Source organism: Chelonia mydas, chromosome 7, assembly GCF_015237465.2.
Source record: "Chelonia mydas isolate rCheMyd1 chromosome 7, rCheMyd1.pri.v2, whole genome shotgun sequence".
NCBI classification, from domain to species: domain Eukaryota; kingdom Metazoa; phylum Chordata; order Testudines; family Cheloniidae; genus Chelonia; species Chelonia mydas.
The window spans coordinates 112,313,712-112,325,745 of record NC_057853.1 but is presented as its reverse complement, the minus strand read 5'-3'; positions in this window follow the sequence as shown (position 1 = coordinate 112,325,745).

Genomic DNA, 12,034 nt, shown 5'->3' with positions numbered 1-12,034 from the left:
GGGGAATCACAGTGAAAATAACAGCATGGGCCATTTGTACAATCATGAAAACAAACAGTAATAAACAAAAATCTGGTGCATGTGTGTGACAGAACAGTTTGTAGCTAAGATGCAACATAGCTATCATTTGCATACAGCTATGAAGATGTGCTTTAATAAAACACAAGTTATTGGGCTCAATAGAGGAGTAACTAGATCAGGGATAGGCAACCTATGGCACGTGAGCTGTTGTCCAGTGGCACTCACGCTGCCTGGGCCCTGGCCACCGGTCTGGGGGGCTCTGCATTTTAATTTAATTTTAAACAAAGCTTCTTAAACATTTTAAAAGCCTTATTTATTTTACATACAACAATAGTTTAGTTATATATTATAGACTTATAGAAAGAGACCTTCTAAAAACGTTAAAATGTATTACTGGCACGCGAAACCTTAAATTAGAGTGAATAAATGAAGACTTGGCACACCACTTCTGAAAGTTTGCCAACCCCTGAACTAGATATTATGCAGGAGGTCGGTCAGATGTTTGGTTCCTTCTGGTCTTAAAATCTATGAATACTCAAACAATCTTAGAGTATGTCTGCATTGCAATAAAAGACCTGCAGCATGGCCACTTAGGCCATCGCCATGACCTAAAACAGCTGATCTGGGATTGAGAGGTTTGGTCTGCATGGCTCTGAAATTGCAGTGTAGATAGTAAGGCTCAGGTCGAAGTCTGGGCTCTGAGACCCTGCCACAGGGAGAGTTTCAGATCCTGGGCATGAACATCTACACTGCTATTTTGAGCCCGGCAGCCTGACCCCCATGAGCCCAAATCAGCTGACGTGGTCTCTGCCACTCAGTGCTGTGGTTTTTTATCTCAGTGTAGACATATTGTGAAATACAATAGTGAGGATCAACACTATAAAAAACCTAGATAGGAAGTTGGCTGTTATTTTAAGATGTTCGTGCACAGTTTTAAATGTAGATTAGATACATTAGAACATGCACATGCAAACAGCCCAGATTTACCAACACGATGGTGAAGCTGTCACTGGTCCAGCTTTAACTATCTTCCTACTTAAAGATTCCCTGAAGGATTAAGTGTTTTGCAGGCCTTATGATGGCCTTAACTCAGGGTTCAATTTCACCCCAAAGACTCGACCTCACAAACTTTTATTACTAATTTACACCCACATGGCTAGATCTGCCATTTGCCTGAGGTTGGCATCTAATGTAATTTGATTTTTTTTTTAACTGCAAAATAAAACCCATGAATCCCCCGTGCTTTCATGTGCTTCTGCCTTCCCTGCTTGAGAGATAAAAGTTTCTTGTTGGATGAGTTCACCAGAAATGAAAACAACACAAGGAATAGTAGCTTTGGCTCTTGCTTGTCCGACTCCTTCTCCTCACTTGTGCTGGAGTCGCGTGTTGCAATACCCTTTGGCTTACCCCTTTGGCAGAGACCCAACCATGCCATGGAATTGTGCTGCAGGAGAAAAGACCGAGGGCTGCTGCCCAATTCTGTAACGTGGTTAATAACACATTTTGGTGACATTCAGGGAAGCAAGAGCAAACTGGGTTATACACATGATCCTCTGTGTAGCGTACAAGGGCCATTCATCTCGGTGGCCTTTTACAACACATGGCTGTGTGTGTTATGTCTTGCTTGGCTGCTCTTTGAGCACCCCTGTTCTATATATTTATCTGGTAGGCATGGCAGAAAGGCTTTAAAAAAATGATGGTGATCTTATTTGCAACAAGCTCATTTGTAGCTGCTGGTGCTTGGATTTTGGCAAGCACACTGTTTTAGTCTCCTAAGAAAACATCTCAATTTCTATCTTCTTTTACCTTCCCTTTTGACTAGGCGGCTGCTTTTTATTTGGCTCCAGCTATACCTTTTTAATCTGCTTCTCTTTTCTTGCTTTTTTCAGCCTCTCCGTCAAACTTATATAATGGCACATTATACAAAATAGCTAAGCAGGTGGTATTTTTAAAGACAGTGAGTGAGCATTTTTTTGGCCTAAATTTGGAATGAAGCAGATGGATTTAAGACTCCATTTTTCCTATGAATAGTAACCGTTGTTCTCCTCTGCCTTAAACACCAGTTTCAAGACCACCTCCAGCAACCAATCAGCACTCTGTTATTTAATTATAACAAAATTCTTAGCTCTGTCTGCTGCTGCATGGGCAAGTGGGGGGCACTGGATCAACTTCTGGAGCCAGGCAGACTTGCCAACAATAATTTTCCTTTTCCCAGAGGGCCTAGGAGGCCTGGAGCAGGTTCCAAGTTCCTTCTAAACTGGCTGTTCAGTTTGGGCTCCCTGACAGAGTGCTTGAAAAGGGTTATAGAAAGGCAGATAAATGCACTTCTTGTTGCAAGCTTCCCTGACAAGCCAGGCCTCAAGAACAGTGATCTCATTCCTGCCTCATTATTAGTGGTGCCAGATTTTTTCCATTAACAGGTAATTGAGTAGAAACTCAAATAAGCTAAGTTTGTTTTATCCAGTGCATTTTCTTGCTTGCATGCGCAAGAAAAACACTTTAGAGAGGAGTTTGCTTCTAATGTTCAAGAAAATATATTTACATCTTCTTAGAGATTTCTCTCTGCTTAAGTGTAATTAACTGACTGGTCTTTTAGTTGTTTTGGTTTTAAAGCACAGACATCGGTGCTCGTTTTTTTTGTTTGTTTGTTTGTTTTTTAATGGTTTGAATTCCTCTGAAACAACAGGGTTGAACTTCCTTGTTCCCTTGACATGGGCCAGTCTGCTTTTGAAAGATTCATATGTATACACATTAGTGTTATGTAATTGACTTCTTTCATGGTCCCCAAGGGGAAGCAAGAGCAGGAGCCAATTAGATCACAATACTGCATACAACTTTCAGGCTCACAAAGAGCTTTTCCATTCCTGAGGGGGGCGAGTGGGGGCAGGATGACTGGAGGAATCAGGCAGTTTCTAACTGTCCCATTAAAACAGGAAAACACGGTTCGTTCACGAGACGGCTTGCGTAGTGCAGATGTGGTTGCTGAAGAGGTTTTAGTTTGTTGCTAATCAGTCTGGCGTATGTGGGAAGAAGGTGGAGGGTGTAGTTGGAAGAGGGTCTGAATGGATATCAGGATGACAGCATGAAGGATAGAGAGGTTTTGATTGAACCAACATGTACAAGGTAATAGGTGGCACATCAGAGAGGCAATATGTGACTTGTCTGTATTGGTGTATGAAGATGTATCTCAGAGGGGGTGTTTTTCTCTGGCCTTGGGGGGAACAGAAAGTCCCACCATTCACAGAGCTGGTACATTGTAACAGGCATACAAGTATTAGTGGTCCTGTAGAGTCTGCAGGATACTAGGGCCGTGCCTCGTTGACAATAAACCTGGCGGGGTGCCTTTGCTCAAAACCGAGTCTGTGGATTTCTTGGGCAGTTTAATTTAGGTCTGCTGTCTCCGCTATCTGCGCAGAGCTGGGACAGCATGCTGAATGAACACACATGCAGCCAGCATCTGACTACGGAGGGGAGCAGGCTAAAGCCTGATCTATGCACAGTGTGACAGGGTCAGGCCAGATGGCTATAGGAAAGTAATAGAAGGCAGATATATTAGCCCCAGGCTAAGTAGGTCCCTTTTCCCTGGGTAAGGTAACAGGGAAGGTTCCAGAACAATCAGGAACCTTCTGGAGACCATTAAGACAGGCTGATTAGAACACCTGCAGCCAATCAAGAAGCTGCTAGAATCAATTAAGGCAGGCTAATCAGGGCACCTAGGTTTTAAAAAGAAGCTCACTTCAGTTTATGGTGTGCGTGTGAGGAGTTGGGAGCAAGAGGCACTAGGAGCTGAGAGTGAGAACATGGACTGTTGGAGGACTGAGTAGTACAAGCATTATCAGACACCAGGAGGAAGGTCCTATGGTGAGGATAAAGAAGGTGTTGGGAGGAGGCCATGGGGAAGTAGCCCAGGGAGTTGTAGCTGTCGCACAGCTGTTCCAGGAGGCACTCTAGACCGCTGTATTCCACAGGGCCCTGGGCTGGAACCCGGAGTAGAGGGCGGGCCCGGGTTCCCCCCCAAATCCTCCCAACTCCTGGTCAGACACAGGAGGAGTGGGCCTGGACTGTGAATTCAGAAAAACAGCCAAGCTGAGAGCTGCCGTGAAGCTCCAAGGTGAGCAAATCTGCCAATAAGCGCAAGACCCACCAAGGTAGAGCAGGAACTTTGTCACAACTGGTGTCAGAAGTGGGATCTGGTGTCCACAGCGCAGCAGAAGAAGGAGGGTGTTTGGAAGGGGGAAAAAAAAAAGGGAAGAGGGTCTATTTTTCTCTTTTTTTCACCACAATGGAGGAGGTAGTGCGGGCACTGATACAAGCCACGGCTGCCCAGCAGGAGGCTACTTGTGTCCAGGCAACTTCCCAACAGGAGGCAGTGCAGCTGCAGCAAGAGACTAATCACCTGCTGAAGGACCAGGCTGCTCAAGACCGGGCTATGTTGCGGGAACTGGTAAACCAGGTAAAGACCCTTATAGAGCTGAACCGTGGCCATGATGGGACGCAGATCATGCAGGCCAGCAATTGGCTGCAGAAAATGACGCGGGAGGATGATGTAGAAGCATACCTCCTGGCCTTTGAGAGGACAGCCCTGCGGGAGGCTTGGCCCCGAGAACAGTGGTCTGGCATCCTCGCTCCATTCCTGTGTGGGGAGGCCTAGAAGGCCTACTATGATTTGCCTGAAGATACTGCGGCAGACTACCCCCAGATGAAAGCAGAGATCCTGGCCAGATCTGGGGTAATGACTGCAGTGCGGGCCCAGCAATATCATGAGTGGAGGTACCAGGAAAACAAAGCCTCGCGGTCCCAATTATATGACCTCATCCATCTCGCACGAAAGTGGTTACGAACTGAGTCCCGGAGTCTGGAGGAGATACTAGAGGTTCTGGTCATCGACCGGTACATGAGAGGACTACCACCAGACCTTCGTGCCTGGGTAAGCCAGAACGAACCCTCCACCTACGACGAGGTTGTCGCGCTGGTAGAAAGGCGAAGGACGGCGAGGGAGCTGACCAGACCAGTTAAGGAAGAAGCACCTCGGGTTAAACTAGCAGCACCAAGCCCTAGAGCTCAGGTGACTGGGCGACCAGGAGAACCCAGGTGGAAAAAGAGAGGGGTTGAAGGCCCACCAGAAGCCACAAAGAGTCGGAGCACTGAGGGGGAAGAGCATCTTGATGTTAGACTACCCAAACCAAGAGACTGGGGAATGCCTAGGGCTCCATACAGATGTAACGCCTGGGGGGAGTGCAGACACATAGCTGCACAGTGTCCCAATGCCGAGGAGCCTATGCAGTGTAACCTGGGGAACTGGGCAGACACATGCTCCCTAATCCACCTTGTGGGGGTCTCACTAACCTCACATATGTACACCAGACCAGTGAAGCTAAATGGGGTAGAGACCACAGCACTGGTTGATTGGGGGAGTGCTATCACTCTTGTCTTGGGGAAGCTCGTGAAGTGTAGTCAGCTGCTGTGGGCTAAGCTTACGGGGATAACATGCGTCCATGGGACAGTTGGTTATTACCCCACCATCCCAGTAAAAATCGAGATTCAGGGGAACACTACTGAGGTAGCAGCAGGTGTAGTCCCTAAACTCCCATACCCGGTGCTCATAGGGAGGGACTTCCCAGGGTTTGAAGACTTACTCCCGGTAGGGGAATGGGAGAAAGGGGGAAGCCCTGAAAGTAGTGAGGCATCCACAGTAGACTGTCAACCCCCAACCTTCTCTGAAATATCCCCAGATTTGTTCTCCACTCCCAGACAGCATAGAAAGACGAAAAGGGAAAGAAGGGCAGCTAAGGCCTCGGGAACCTGAATACTGGCCCAAAGCCAGAGGGTCGCTCTCATAGGTAGGCGGACCCGAGCAGCTGAAAAGGAGACCACCTAGGAGGGAGAAGCACCCGAGTCTGACCCACACCCTAACACCTCTGAACCAGTAGAGGCAACAGAGACTGGCCTCCTAGATCTCGGGCAGATTAGCTCTGGGAGAGGAAATTTTGGACGGGACCAGGCTGAAGACCCAAGGTACGACAACATTAGGAAGGAGGTGACCGAAATAGATGGGGTCCCCGTGGAAGGGAAAACCCAGGGACCAGGACCCTACTTCATAATGAAGAAGAATCTCTTATACCGGGTTGCACCAGTACAGGGGCAGAAGGTACAGCAGATCCTAGTACCTCAAAAACACCAGAATGCTGTATTAAGTCTGGCCCATAGTCATCTTTTTGTGGGGCATTTGAGGGTAGAGAAGACCCTGGCATGGGTCCTGCAATGATTCTTCTGGCCTGGAGTATATGAAGAAGTGCAGAGGTACTGTGAATCCTGCCCAGAGTGTCACCTGCACAGTCCCCGTCCCCACTTGAGGGCACCTTTAGTACCCCTTCCCATCATAGAGGTCCCCTTTGAGTGAATAGCCATGGATCTAGTGGGACCTCTGGAGAAGACAGCTTGGGGCCACCAATATATACTCGTCGTTCTGGATTATGCTACTCGCTACCCAGAAGCCGTCCCCCTGTGGAACACGGCCTCTAAAATGATAGCTAAAGAGTTGGTGGGGATCTTTGCCCGAGTGGGGCTACCAAAGGAGATATTAACAGACCAAGGTACCCCATTTATGTTAAAGCTAATGAAGGACCTCTGTACTCTGCTCCATATACATACCCTTCAGAACTTCAGTCTATCATCTGCAGACCAACGGGCTGGTAGAAAGGTTTAACCGAACCCTCAAGGCAATGATAAGGAAAGTGGTAAGTCGAGATGGGAAGGATTGGGACACCCTACTATCCTACGAGTTTGCAATCTGGGAGGTACCTCAGGCCTCAACTGGGTTTTCCCGCTTTGAATTATTATACGGACGCCACCCCATGGCATATTAGATATTGCAAAAGAAATTTGGGAAGAGGAACGCAATGCGGGGAGAAATATAATTGACCATGTGTTGCAGATGCGAGAATGGATAGCCCAGGTCACCCCTATTGTACGGGAACATTTGAAAAAGGTGCAGGAGGCCCAGCGAACCCATTACAATTGCCAGGCAAAAGTCCGACAGTTCCAACCAGGGGATCGGGTGATGGTGTTGGTACCCATGGCAGAAAGCAAGCTTTTGGCCCAATGGCAGGGGCCCTATGAGGTGGTTGAACCCGTGGGGGAGGCAACCTACAAGGTGTGGCAGCCAGCATGCCGGAAACAAGAACAAATTTATCACATTAACCTGTTAAAGCCTTGGCACCAACGAGAGGGGTGTGTAGTGGCCCAAGAGACCCCGACCCAGGGAAATAATATGCAGGAGCAGATCAGGATATCCATTGATCTGACACCAAACCAGAAGAAGGAGGTAACTGAGATGATCAGCCGATACCAGGACGTGTTTTCAACCAAACCAGGCTGGACCACTGAAGCATATCACCACATTATCACAGACCCTGGGGCAAAGGTAACTTTAAGGCCCTATCAGGTCCCAGCAGCAAAAAGGGAGGAGATCAAGGCAGAGGTAAAAAGGATGTTGGAGCTGGGAGTCATCAAAGAATCCCACAGTCAGTGGTCAAGCCCGATTGTGTTGGTGCCCAAACCCGATGGCACGACTAGATTTTGTAATGACTTGCACCGGCTGAATGAGATATCCAAATTCGATGCATACCCCATACCCCGTATCGATGAGTTAGTTGACCGCCTGCGCAATGCCAATTTTTGACCATCCTTGATTTAACAAAGGGATACTTTCAGTTTCCCTTGCCAGAGGTGCGAAAGAAAAGACGGCGTTCTCTACACCAGAGGGTCTGTTTCAATATACTGTTCTTCCTTTTGGACTGCATGGGGCACCTGCCACCTTCCAGCGTCTTATGGACAAGCTCCTACAGTCCCATACCAGTTATGCAGCGGCATACCTGGATGATGTGATTATTCACACCCCCGACTGGGAAACCCACTTAGGAAAGGTGGAAGCAGTTCTGGACACGCTAAGACGGGCTGGCCTCACAGCCAACCCAGGGCTAGCTGAGGCTAAATACCTTGGCTACATCGTAGGAAGGGGCATGGTGAAGCCCCAACTAAACAAACTAGAGGCTATCCAAAATTGGCCACAGCCAAATTGGAAAAAGCAAGTCCGGGCATTCCTGGGTGTGCCGGGGTACTACCGACGATTTATTCCCCATTTTGCTACCAGAGCGAGTCCCCTGACAGACCTGATAAAAGCCTTGGGTCCAGACATGGTGAAATGGACAGATGTTGCAGAGAAAGCATTCATGGATCTACAGACAGCCCTCTGCAGTAATCCCGTGCTTATAGCCCCAGACTTCAACAAAGTATTCTTTTTAGAAACAGATGCATCTGAAGTAGGATTGGGAGCTGTCCTATCGCAGATGGTCAGAGATGAAGACCACCCAATCCTCTACCTCAGCAGGAAACTCCTCCCAAGAGAGCAGAAGTATGCCGTGGTTGAAAGAGAGTGCCTAGCTGTGAAATGGGCCATGGAAACGCTATGTTATTATCTTCTGGGATGACGGTTTACCCTTGTGACCGAACATGCACCCGTCCAGTGGATGCAGCAAAATAAAGAGAAGAACGCAAGGGTGACCATATGGTTCCGGTCCCTACAACCTTTCCAATTCACCATAAAACACCAGGCTGGAAGCCACCATGGCAATGCAGATGGCTTGTCACGAGTACACTGCCTGACGTCCCAAGTTGCCCAACCCCGTAGTGTTGAGAGGGGGAGGGGGGGAATATGTGACAGGGTCGGGCCAGATGGCTATAGGAGAGTAATAGAAGGCAGATATATTAGCCCCAGGCTAAGTAGGTCCTTTTTCCCTGGGTAAGGTAACAGGGAAGGTTCCAGAACAATCAGGAACCTTCTGGAGACAATTAAGACAGACAGGCTGATTAGAACACCTCAGCCAATCAAGAACCTGCTAGAATCAATTAAGGCAGGCTAATCAGGGCACCTGGGTTTTAAAAAGGAGCTCACTTCAGTTTGTGATGTGCATGTGAGGAGCTGGGAGCAAGAGGCACTAGAAGCTGAGAGTAAGAATGCGTACTGTTGGAGGACTGAGGAGTACAAGCATTATCAGCCACCAGGAGGAAGGTCCTATGGTGAGGATAAAGAAGGTGTTGGGAGGAGGCCATGGGGAGTAGCCCAGCGAGTTGTAGCTGTCGCACAGCTGTTCCAGGAGGCACTCTAGACAGCTGCATACCACAGGGCCCTGGGCTGGCCCGGGTTCCCCCCAAATCCTCCCAACTCCTGGTCAGACACAGGAGGAGTTGACCTGGACTGTGGGTTCATGAAAACGGCCAAGCTGAGGGCTGCCGTGAAGCTCCAAGGCGAGCAAATCCGCCAATAAGCGCAAGACCCACCAAGATAGAGCAGGAACTTTGTCACAACAGTTTTTGAACCAATTTTTGCTATGTCGATTTAGGAGTGTAATTTTATACAGAGATGGTTAAATCAGACTTCTCCTTGTGTGGACGCTGTTATACTGGTATAAAGGCACTTATATGGGAACAACTTTGTCCAGACTAGAAGTTGTACCACTTGAACACTATCAGTTTCTTCTAAACCAATGTAGTTTCTAGCAGTATAAACACCACTGGTGTCAACCAAGTCTAAGAACCATTACAGAATTTCTAAGCTGCTTGCTTTCAGTGTCCTTCCGCTCAGAACCCCGCCTCCTCCTTTTACCAGCTCCAAGCCATAGGCCCTGCCTTTTTAGGCACATGCCTCCTGAATGTTAAAGGTGACGTGCCCAACTCCAGTGAAAGTTGGAACTCCCTGGATGCTGTGCTGATCGCCCCTACAAACCAGGCTCTGCGGAGAAATTAATTTCCAAAATCTTCACTCATCCTTCCTGGGTCTGTGCTCTGGTGCTGCCTGGTCCTCTAGTGTTCCAGTTTCTGACTGACGTTTTCTTGGGCCACTGCTTGAAAGAAGCTTGCAGTTTCTAGCGCCGCTGCCCCCAGAACCAGCACCATATTCTCTATCTGTCTTAGCAGTGGAGTCCTGTCAACCATCGCTGGAGTAGCTCAGCACCTTCCACCCAAAATAGATTACCCAGGGCAAAATCTTTATATGACCTGAAATGGGAGAAGAGTTAGAAGGGAAAGATCTTTGGCCCCGCTCTGGGCCTTTTACAATGTAAAAGGATGAGTAGGTCAGAAAGGATTTCCCCAGCACAGGCACAGGGGAGGGCACCTATGCAGCTGCTTTCAGAGACCCGCTCACAAACCCTGGCATAGGGGATATCCTGGCGGGGGGTAGGGGTCAGGTTGCAGCACCTCACTCTGAAGAGATTGCAAGCAACGGGGGGAGGCTGCTGTACCTTAAACAGGCCCCCTCAGGGCTGTCTAAATTTATGCCAGTGGCTACAGAGCAGCCAGGGCTCAGAGTGGCGCAAAGGTGGCTTAAAGTTATCTTAGCCTCCCTTCCTCTGGGCTCTAAAAGAGACCAATTACCAATTCAGCACAAACAGGGCTTTCAAAGAGCCTGTAACCCTTTTATCCCCACTCCTTAAAAAGAAAAGCAACAACTCCCATTTTAAGGTCAAGTACCTAATTGTTTCAAACAGGAATTTCATATGTCATCTCTTCACAGGTAGTACTTGGTCATGTCCCCCGGCTGCTAGAAACCAGCTACAGAGCCACGATGGCTCCCATTTGCATTTTAACTCATCCTTTTAAAGCAGGCTGTTGCTTTTTTAATCTGACACCTCTTTCTCTCTCTTTTTTTTTAATGGGGAATCTGCTTGCTTTAATTTTGTGGAAATCATTCAGAGACGCCGCTGGCACAAAGGCTGTTGAGGAAATGTCTGCGGCTCCCCAGTTCTGGGTTTGGTCCTGAGCTTGCATTCCCTGTGCATCCGAAGTGCCCATTGGCTTGACTGGGCTGGATATAGGGTCAGGACCAACATCTGCGTATCACGTAACAAGTATGCTATCGTGTAGAGGAAAATGTTTTGTGATGGTTAAAGCGGGTGGTGGGGATTGTCAGTTTCACTATATTGGTTTCTAAACCAATATATAATGGGGAGTCTGATGGTGAGTCAGGACTTTTGGTTTTTAAACAACAGACATTGGAGCTAAAAAGCACAGACATTGTCTCCATCCTCCTGACGAGGAGTCGAGTCAGCAACGTGGATTCTGTTACTGAAACCAGAGAGGCTGGAACAATTTTTATGGTGGGGGTACTGAGTCATTGAACTGAACTGTAAACCCTGTATATAATAGAAACCACTTCAAGTCAGGGGGTGCTGCAGCACCCCCCTCTTCCCCCCCCCACCCCGCACCTTTAGTTCCAGCACCTATGACTGAAACAGTCTAAGATTGCAGGCAAATCTGTCCCTTAGTTTACCTATTTGTAAAATGGGTATGACAACAGGGCAGTTGTGATACTTGCTTAACTGTTATAAAGTGTTTTGAGATTTTTGGATGAGTTGCACTACAGTTTACAGACACGCACAGTACTATTAATAATAAAAATATCAATAAGCTAGATACCAAATCCAAGATTACAACAGTAATGACCAAATGGTAATTCTCTATTTCTGATGACTCATATGAATGTGCTGATTTTCAATTGCATTTTCTAGGCCACTTCTTTTTGAACCAGCCATTCACTTTATTTCGCTTGCTACTGTTGTATCAGTTTTTAGCGCTCACTGAAAAGCTCACTCTTGTAAACAGCTCCTCCTTTCCAACATGAGGGATGACAAAACAACATGGTGTGGTGAAGCTGAAAGACATTACAATGCTCCACTTTAGAAGCCGATCTTTTTAAAAAAAGTTTGCATGAGAATTTATATTATTATGTAGATACCACAGTGATAGGGTGTATAGAAAATCCATAGCTAAGAAAGATTTGCTATTCATTCATTAATGTTTGGCTAACATCGCTGAAGACTAAAGTCTTCTATTTAGCATAATATGGACAACAGGATGCAACCTTCCCCACCACATGGTCACTGTTTCAGGCCAACTCTGATCTGAGGGAACCATTTCTGGGTATGAGAAAACCATTCATTCAGTCCTCTTCTAT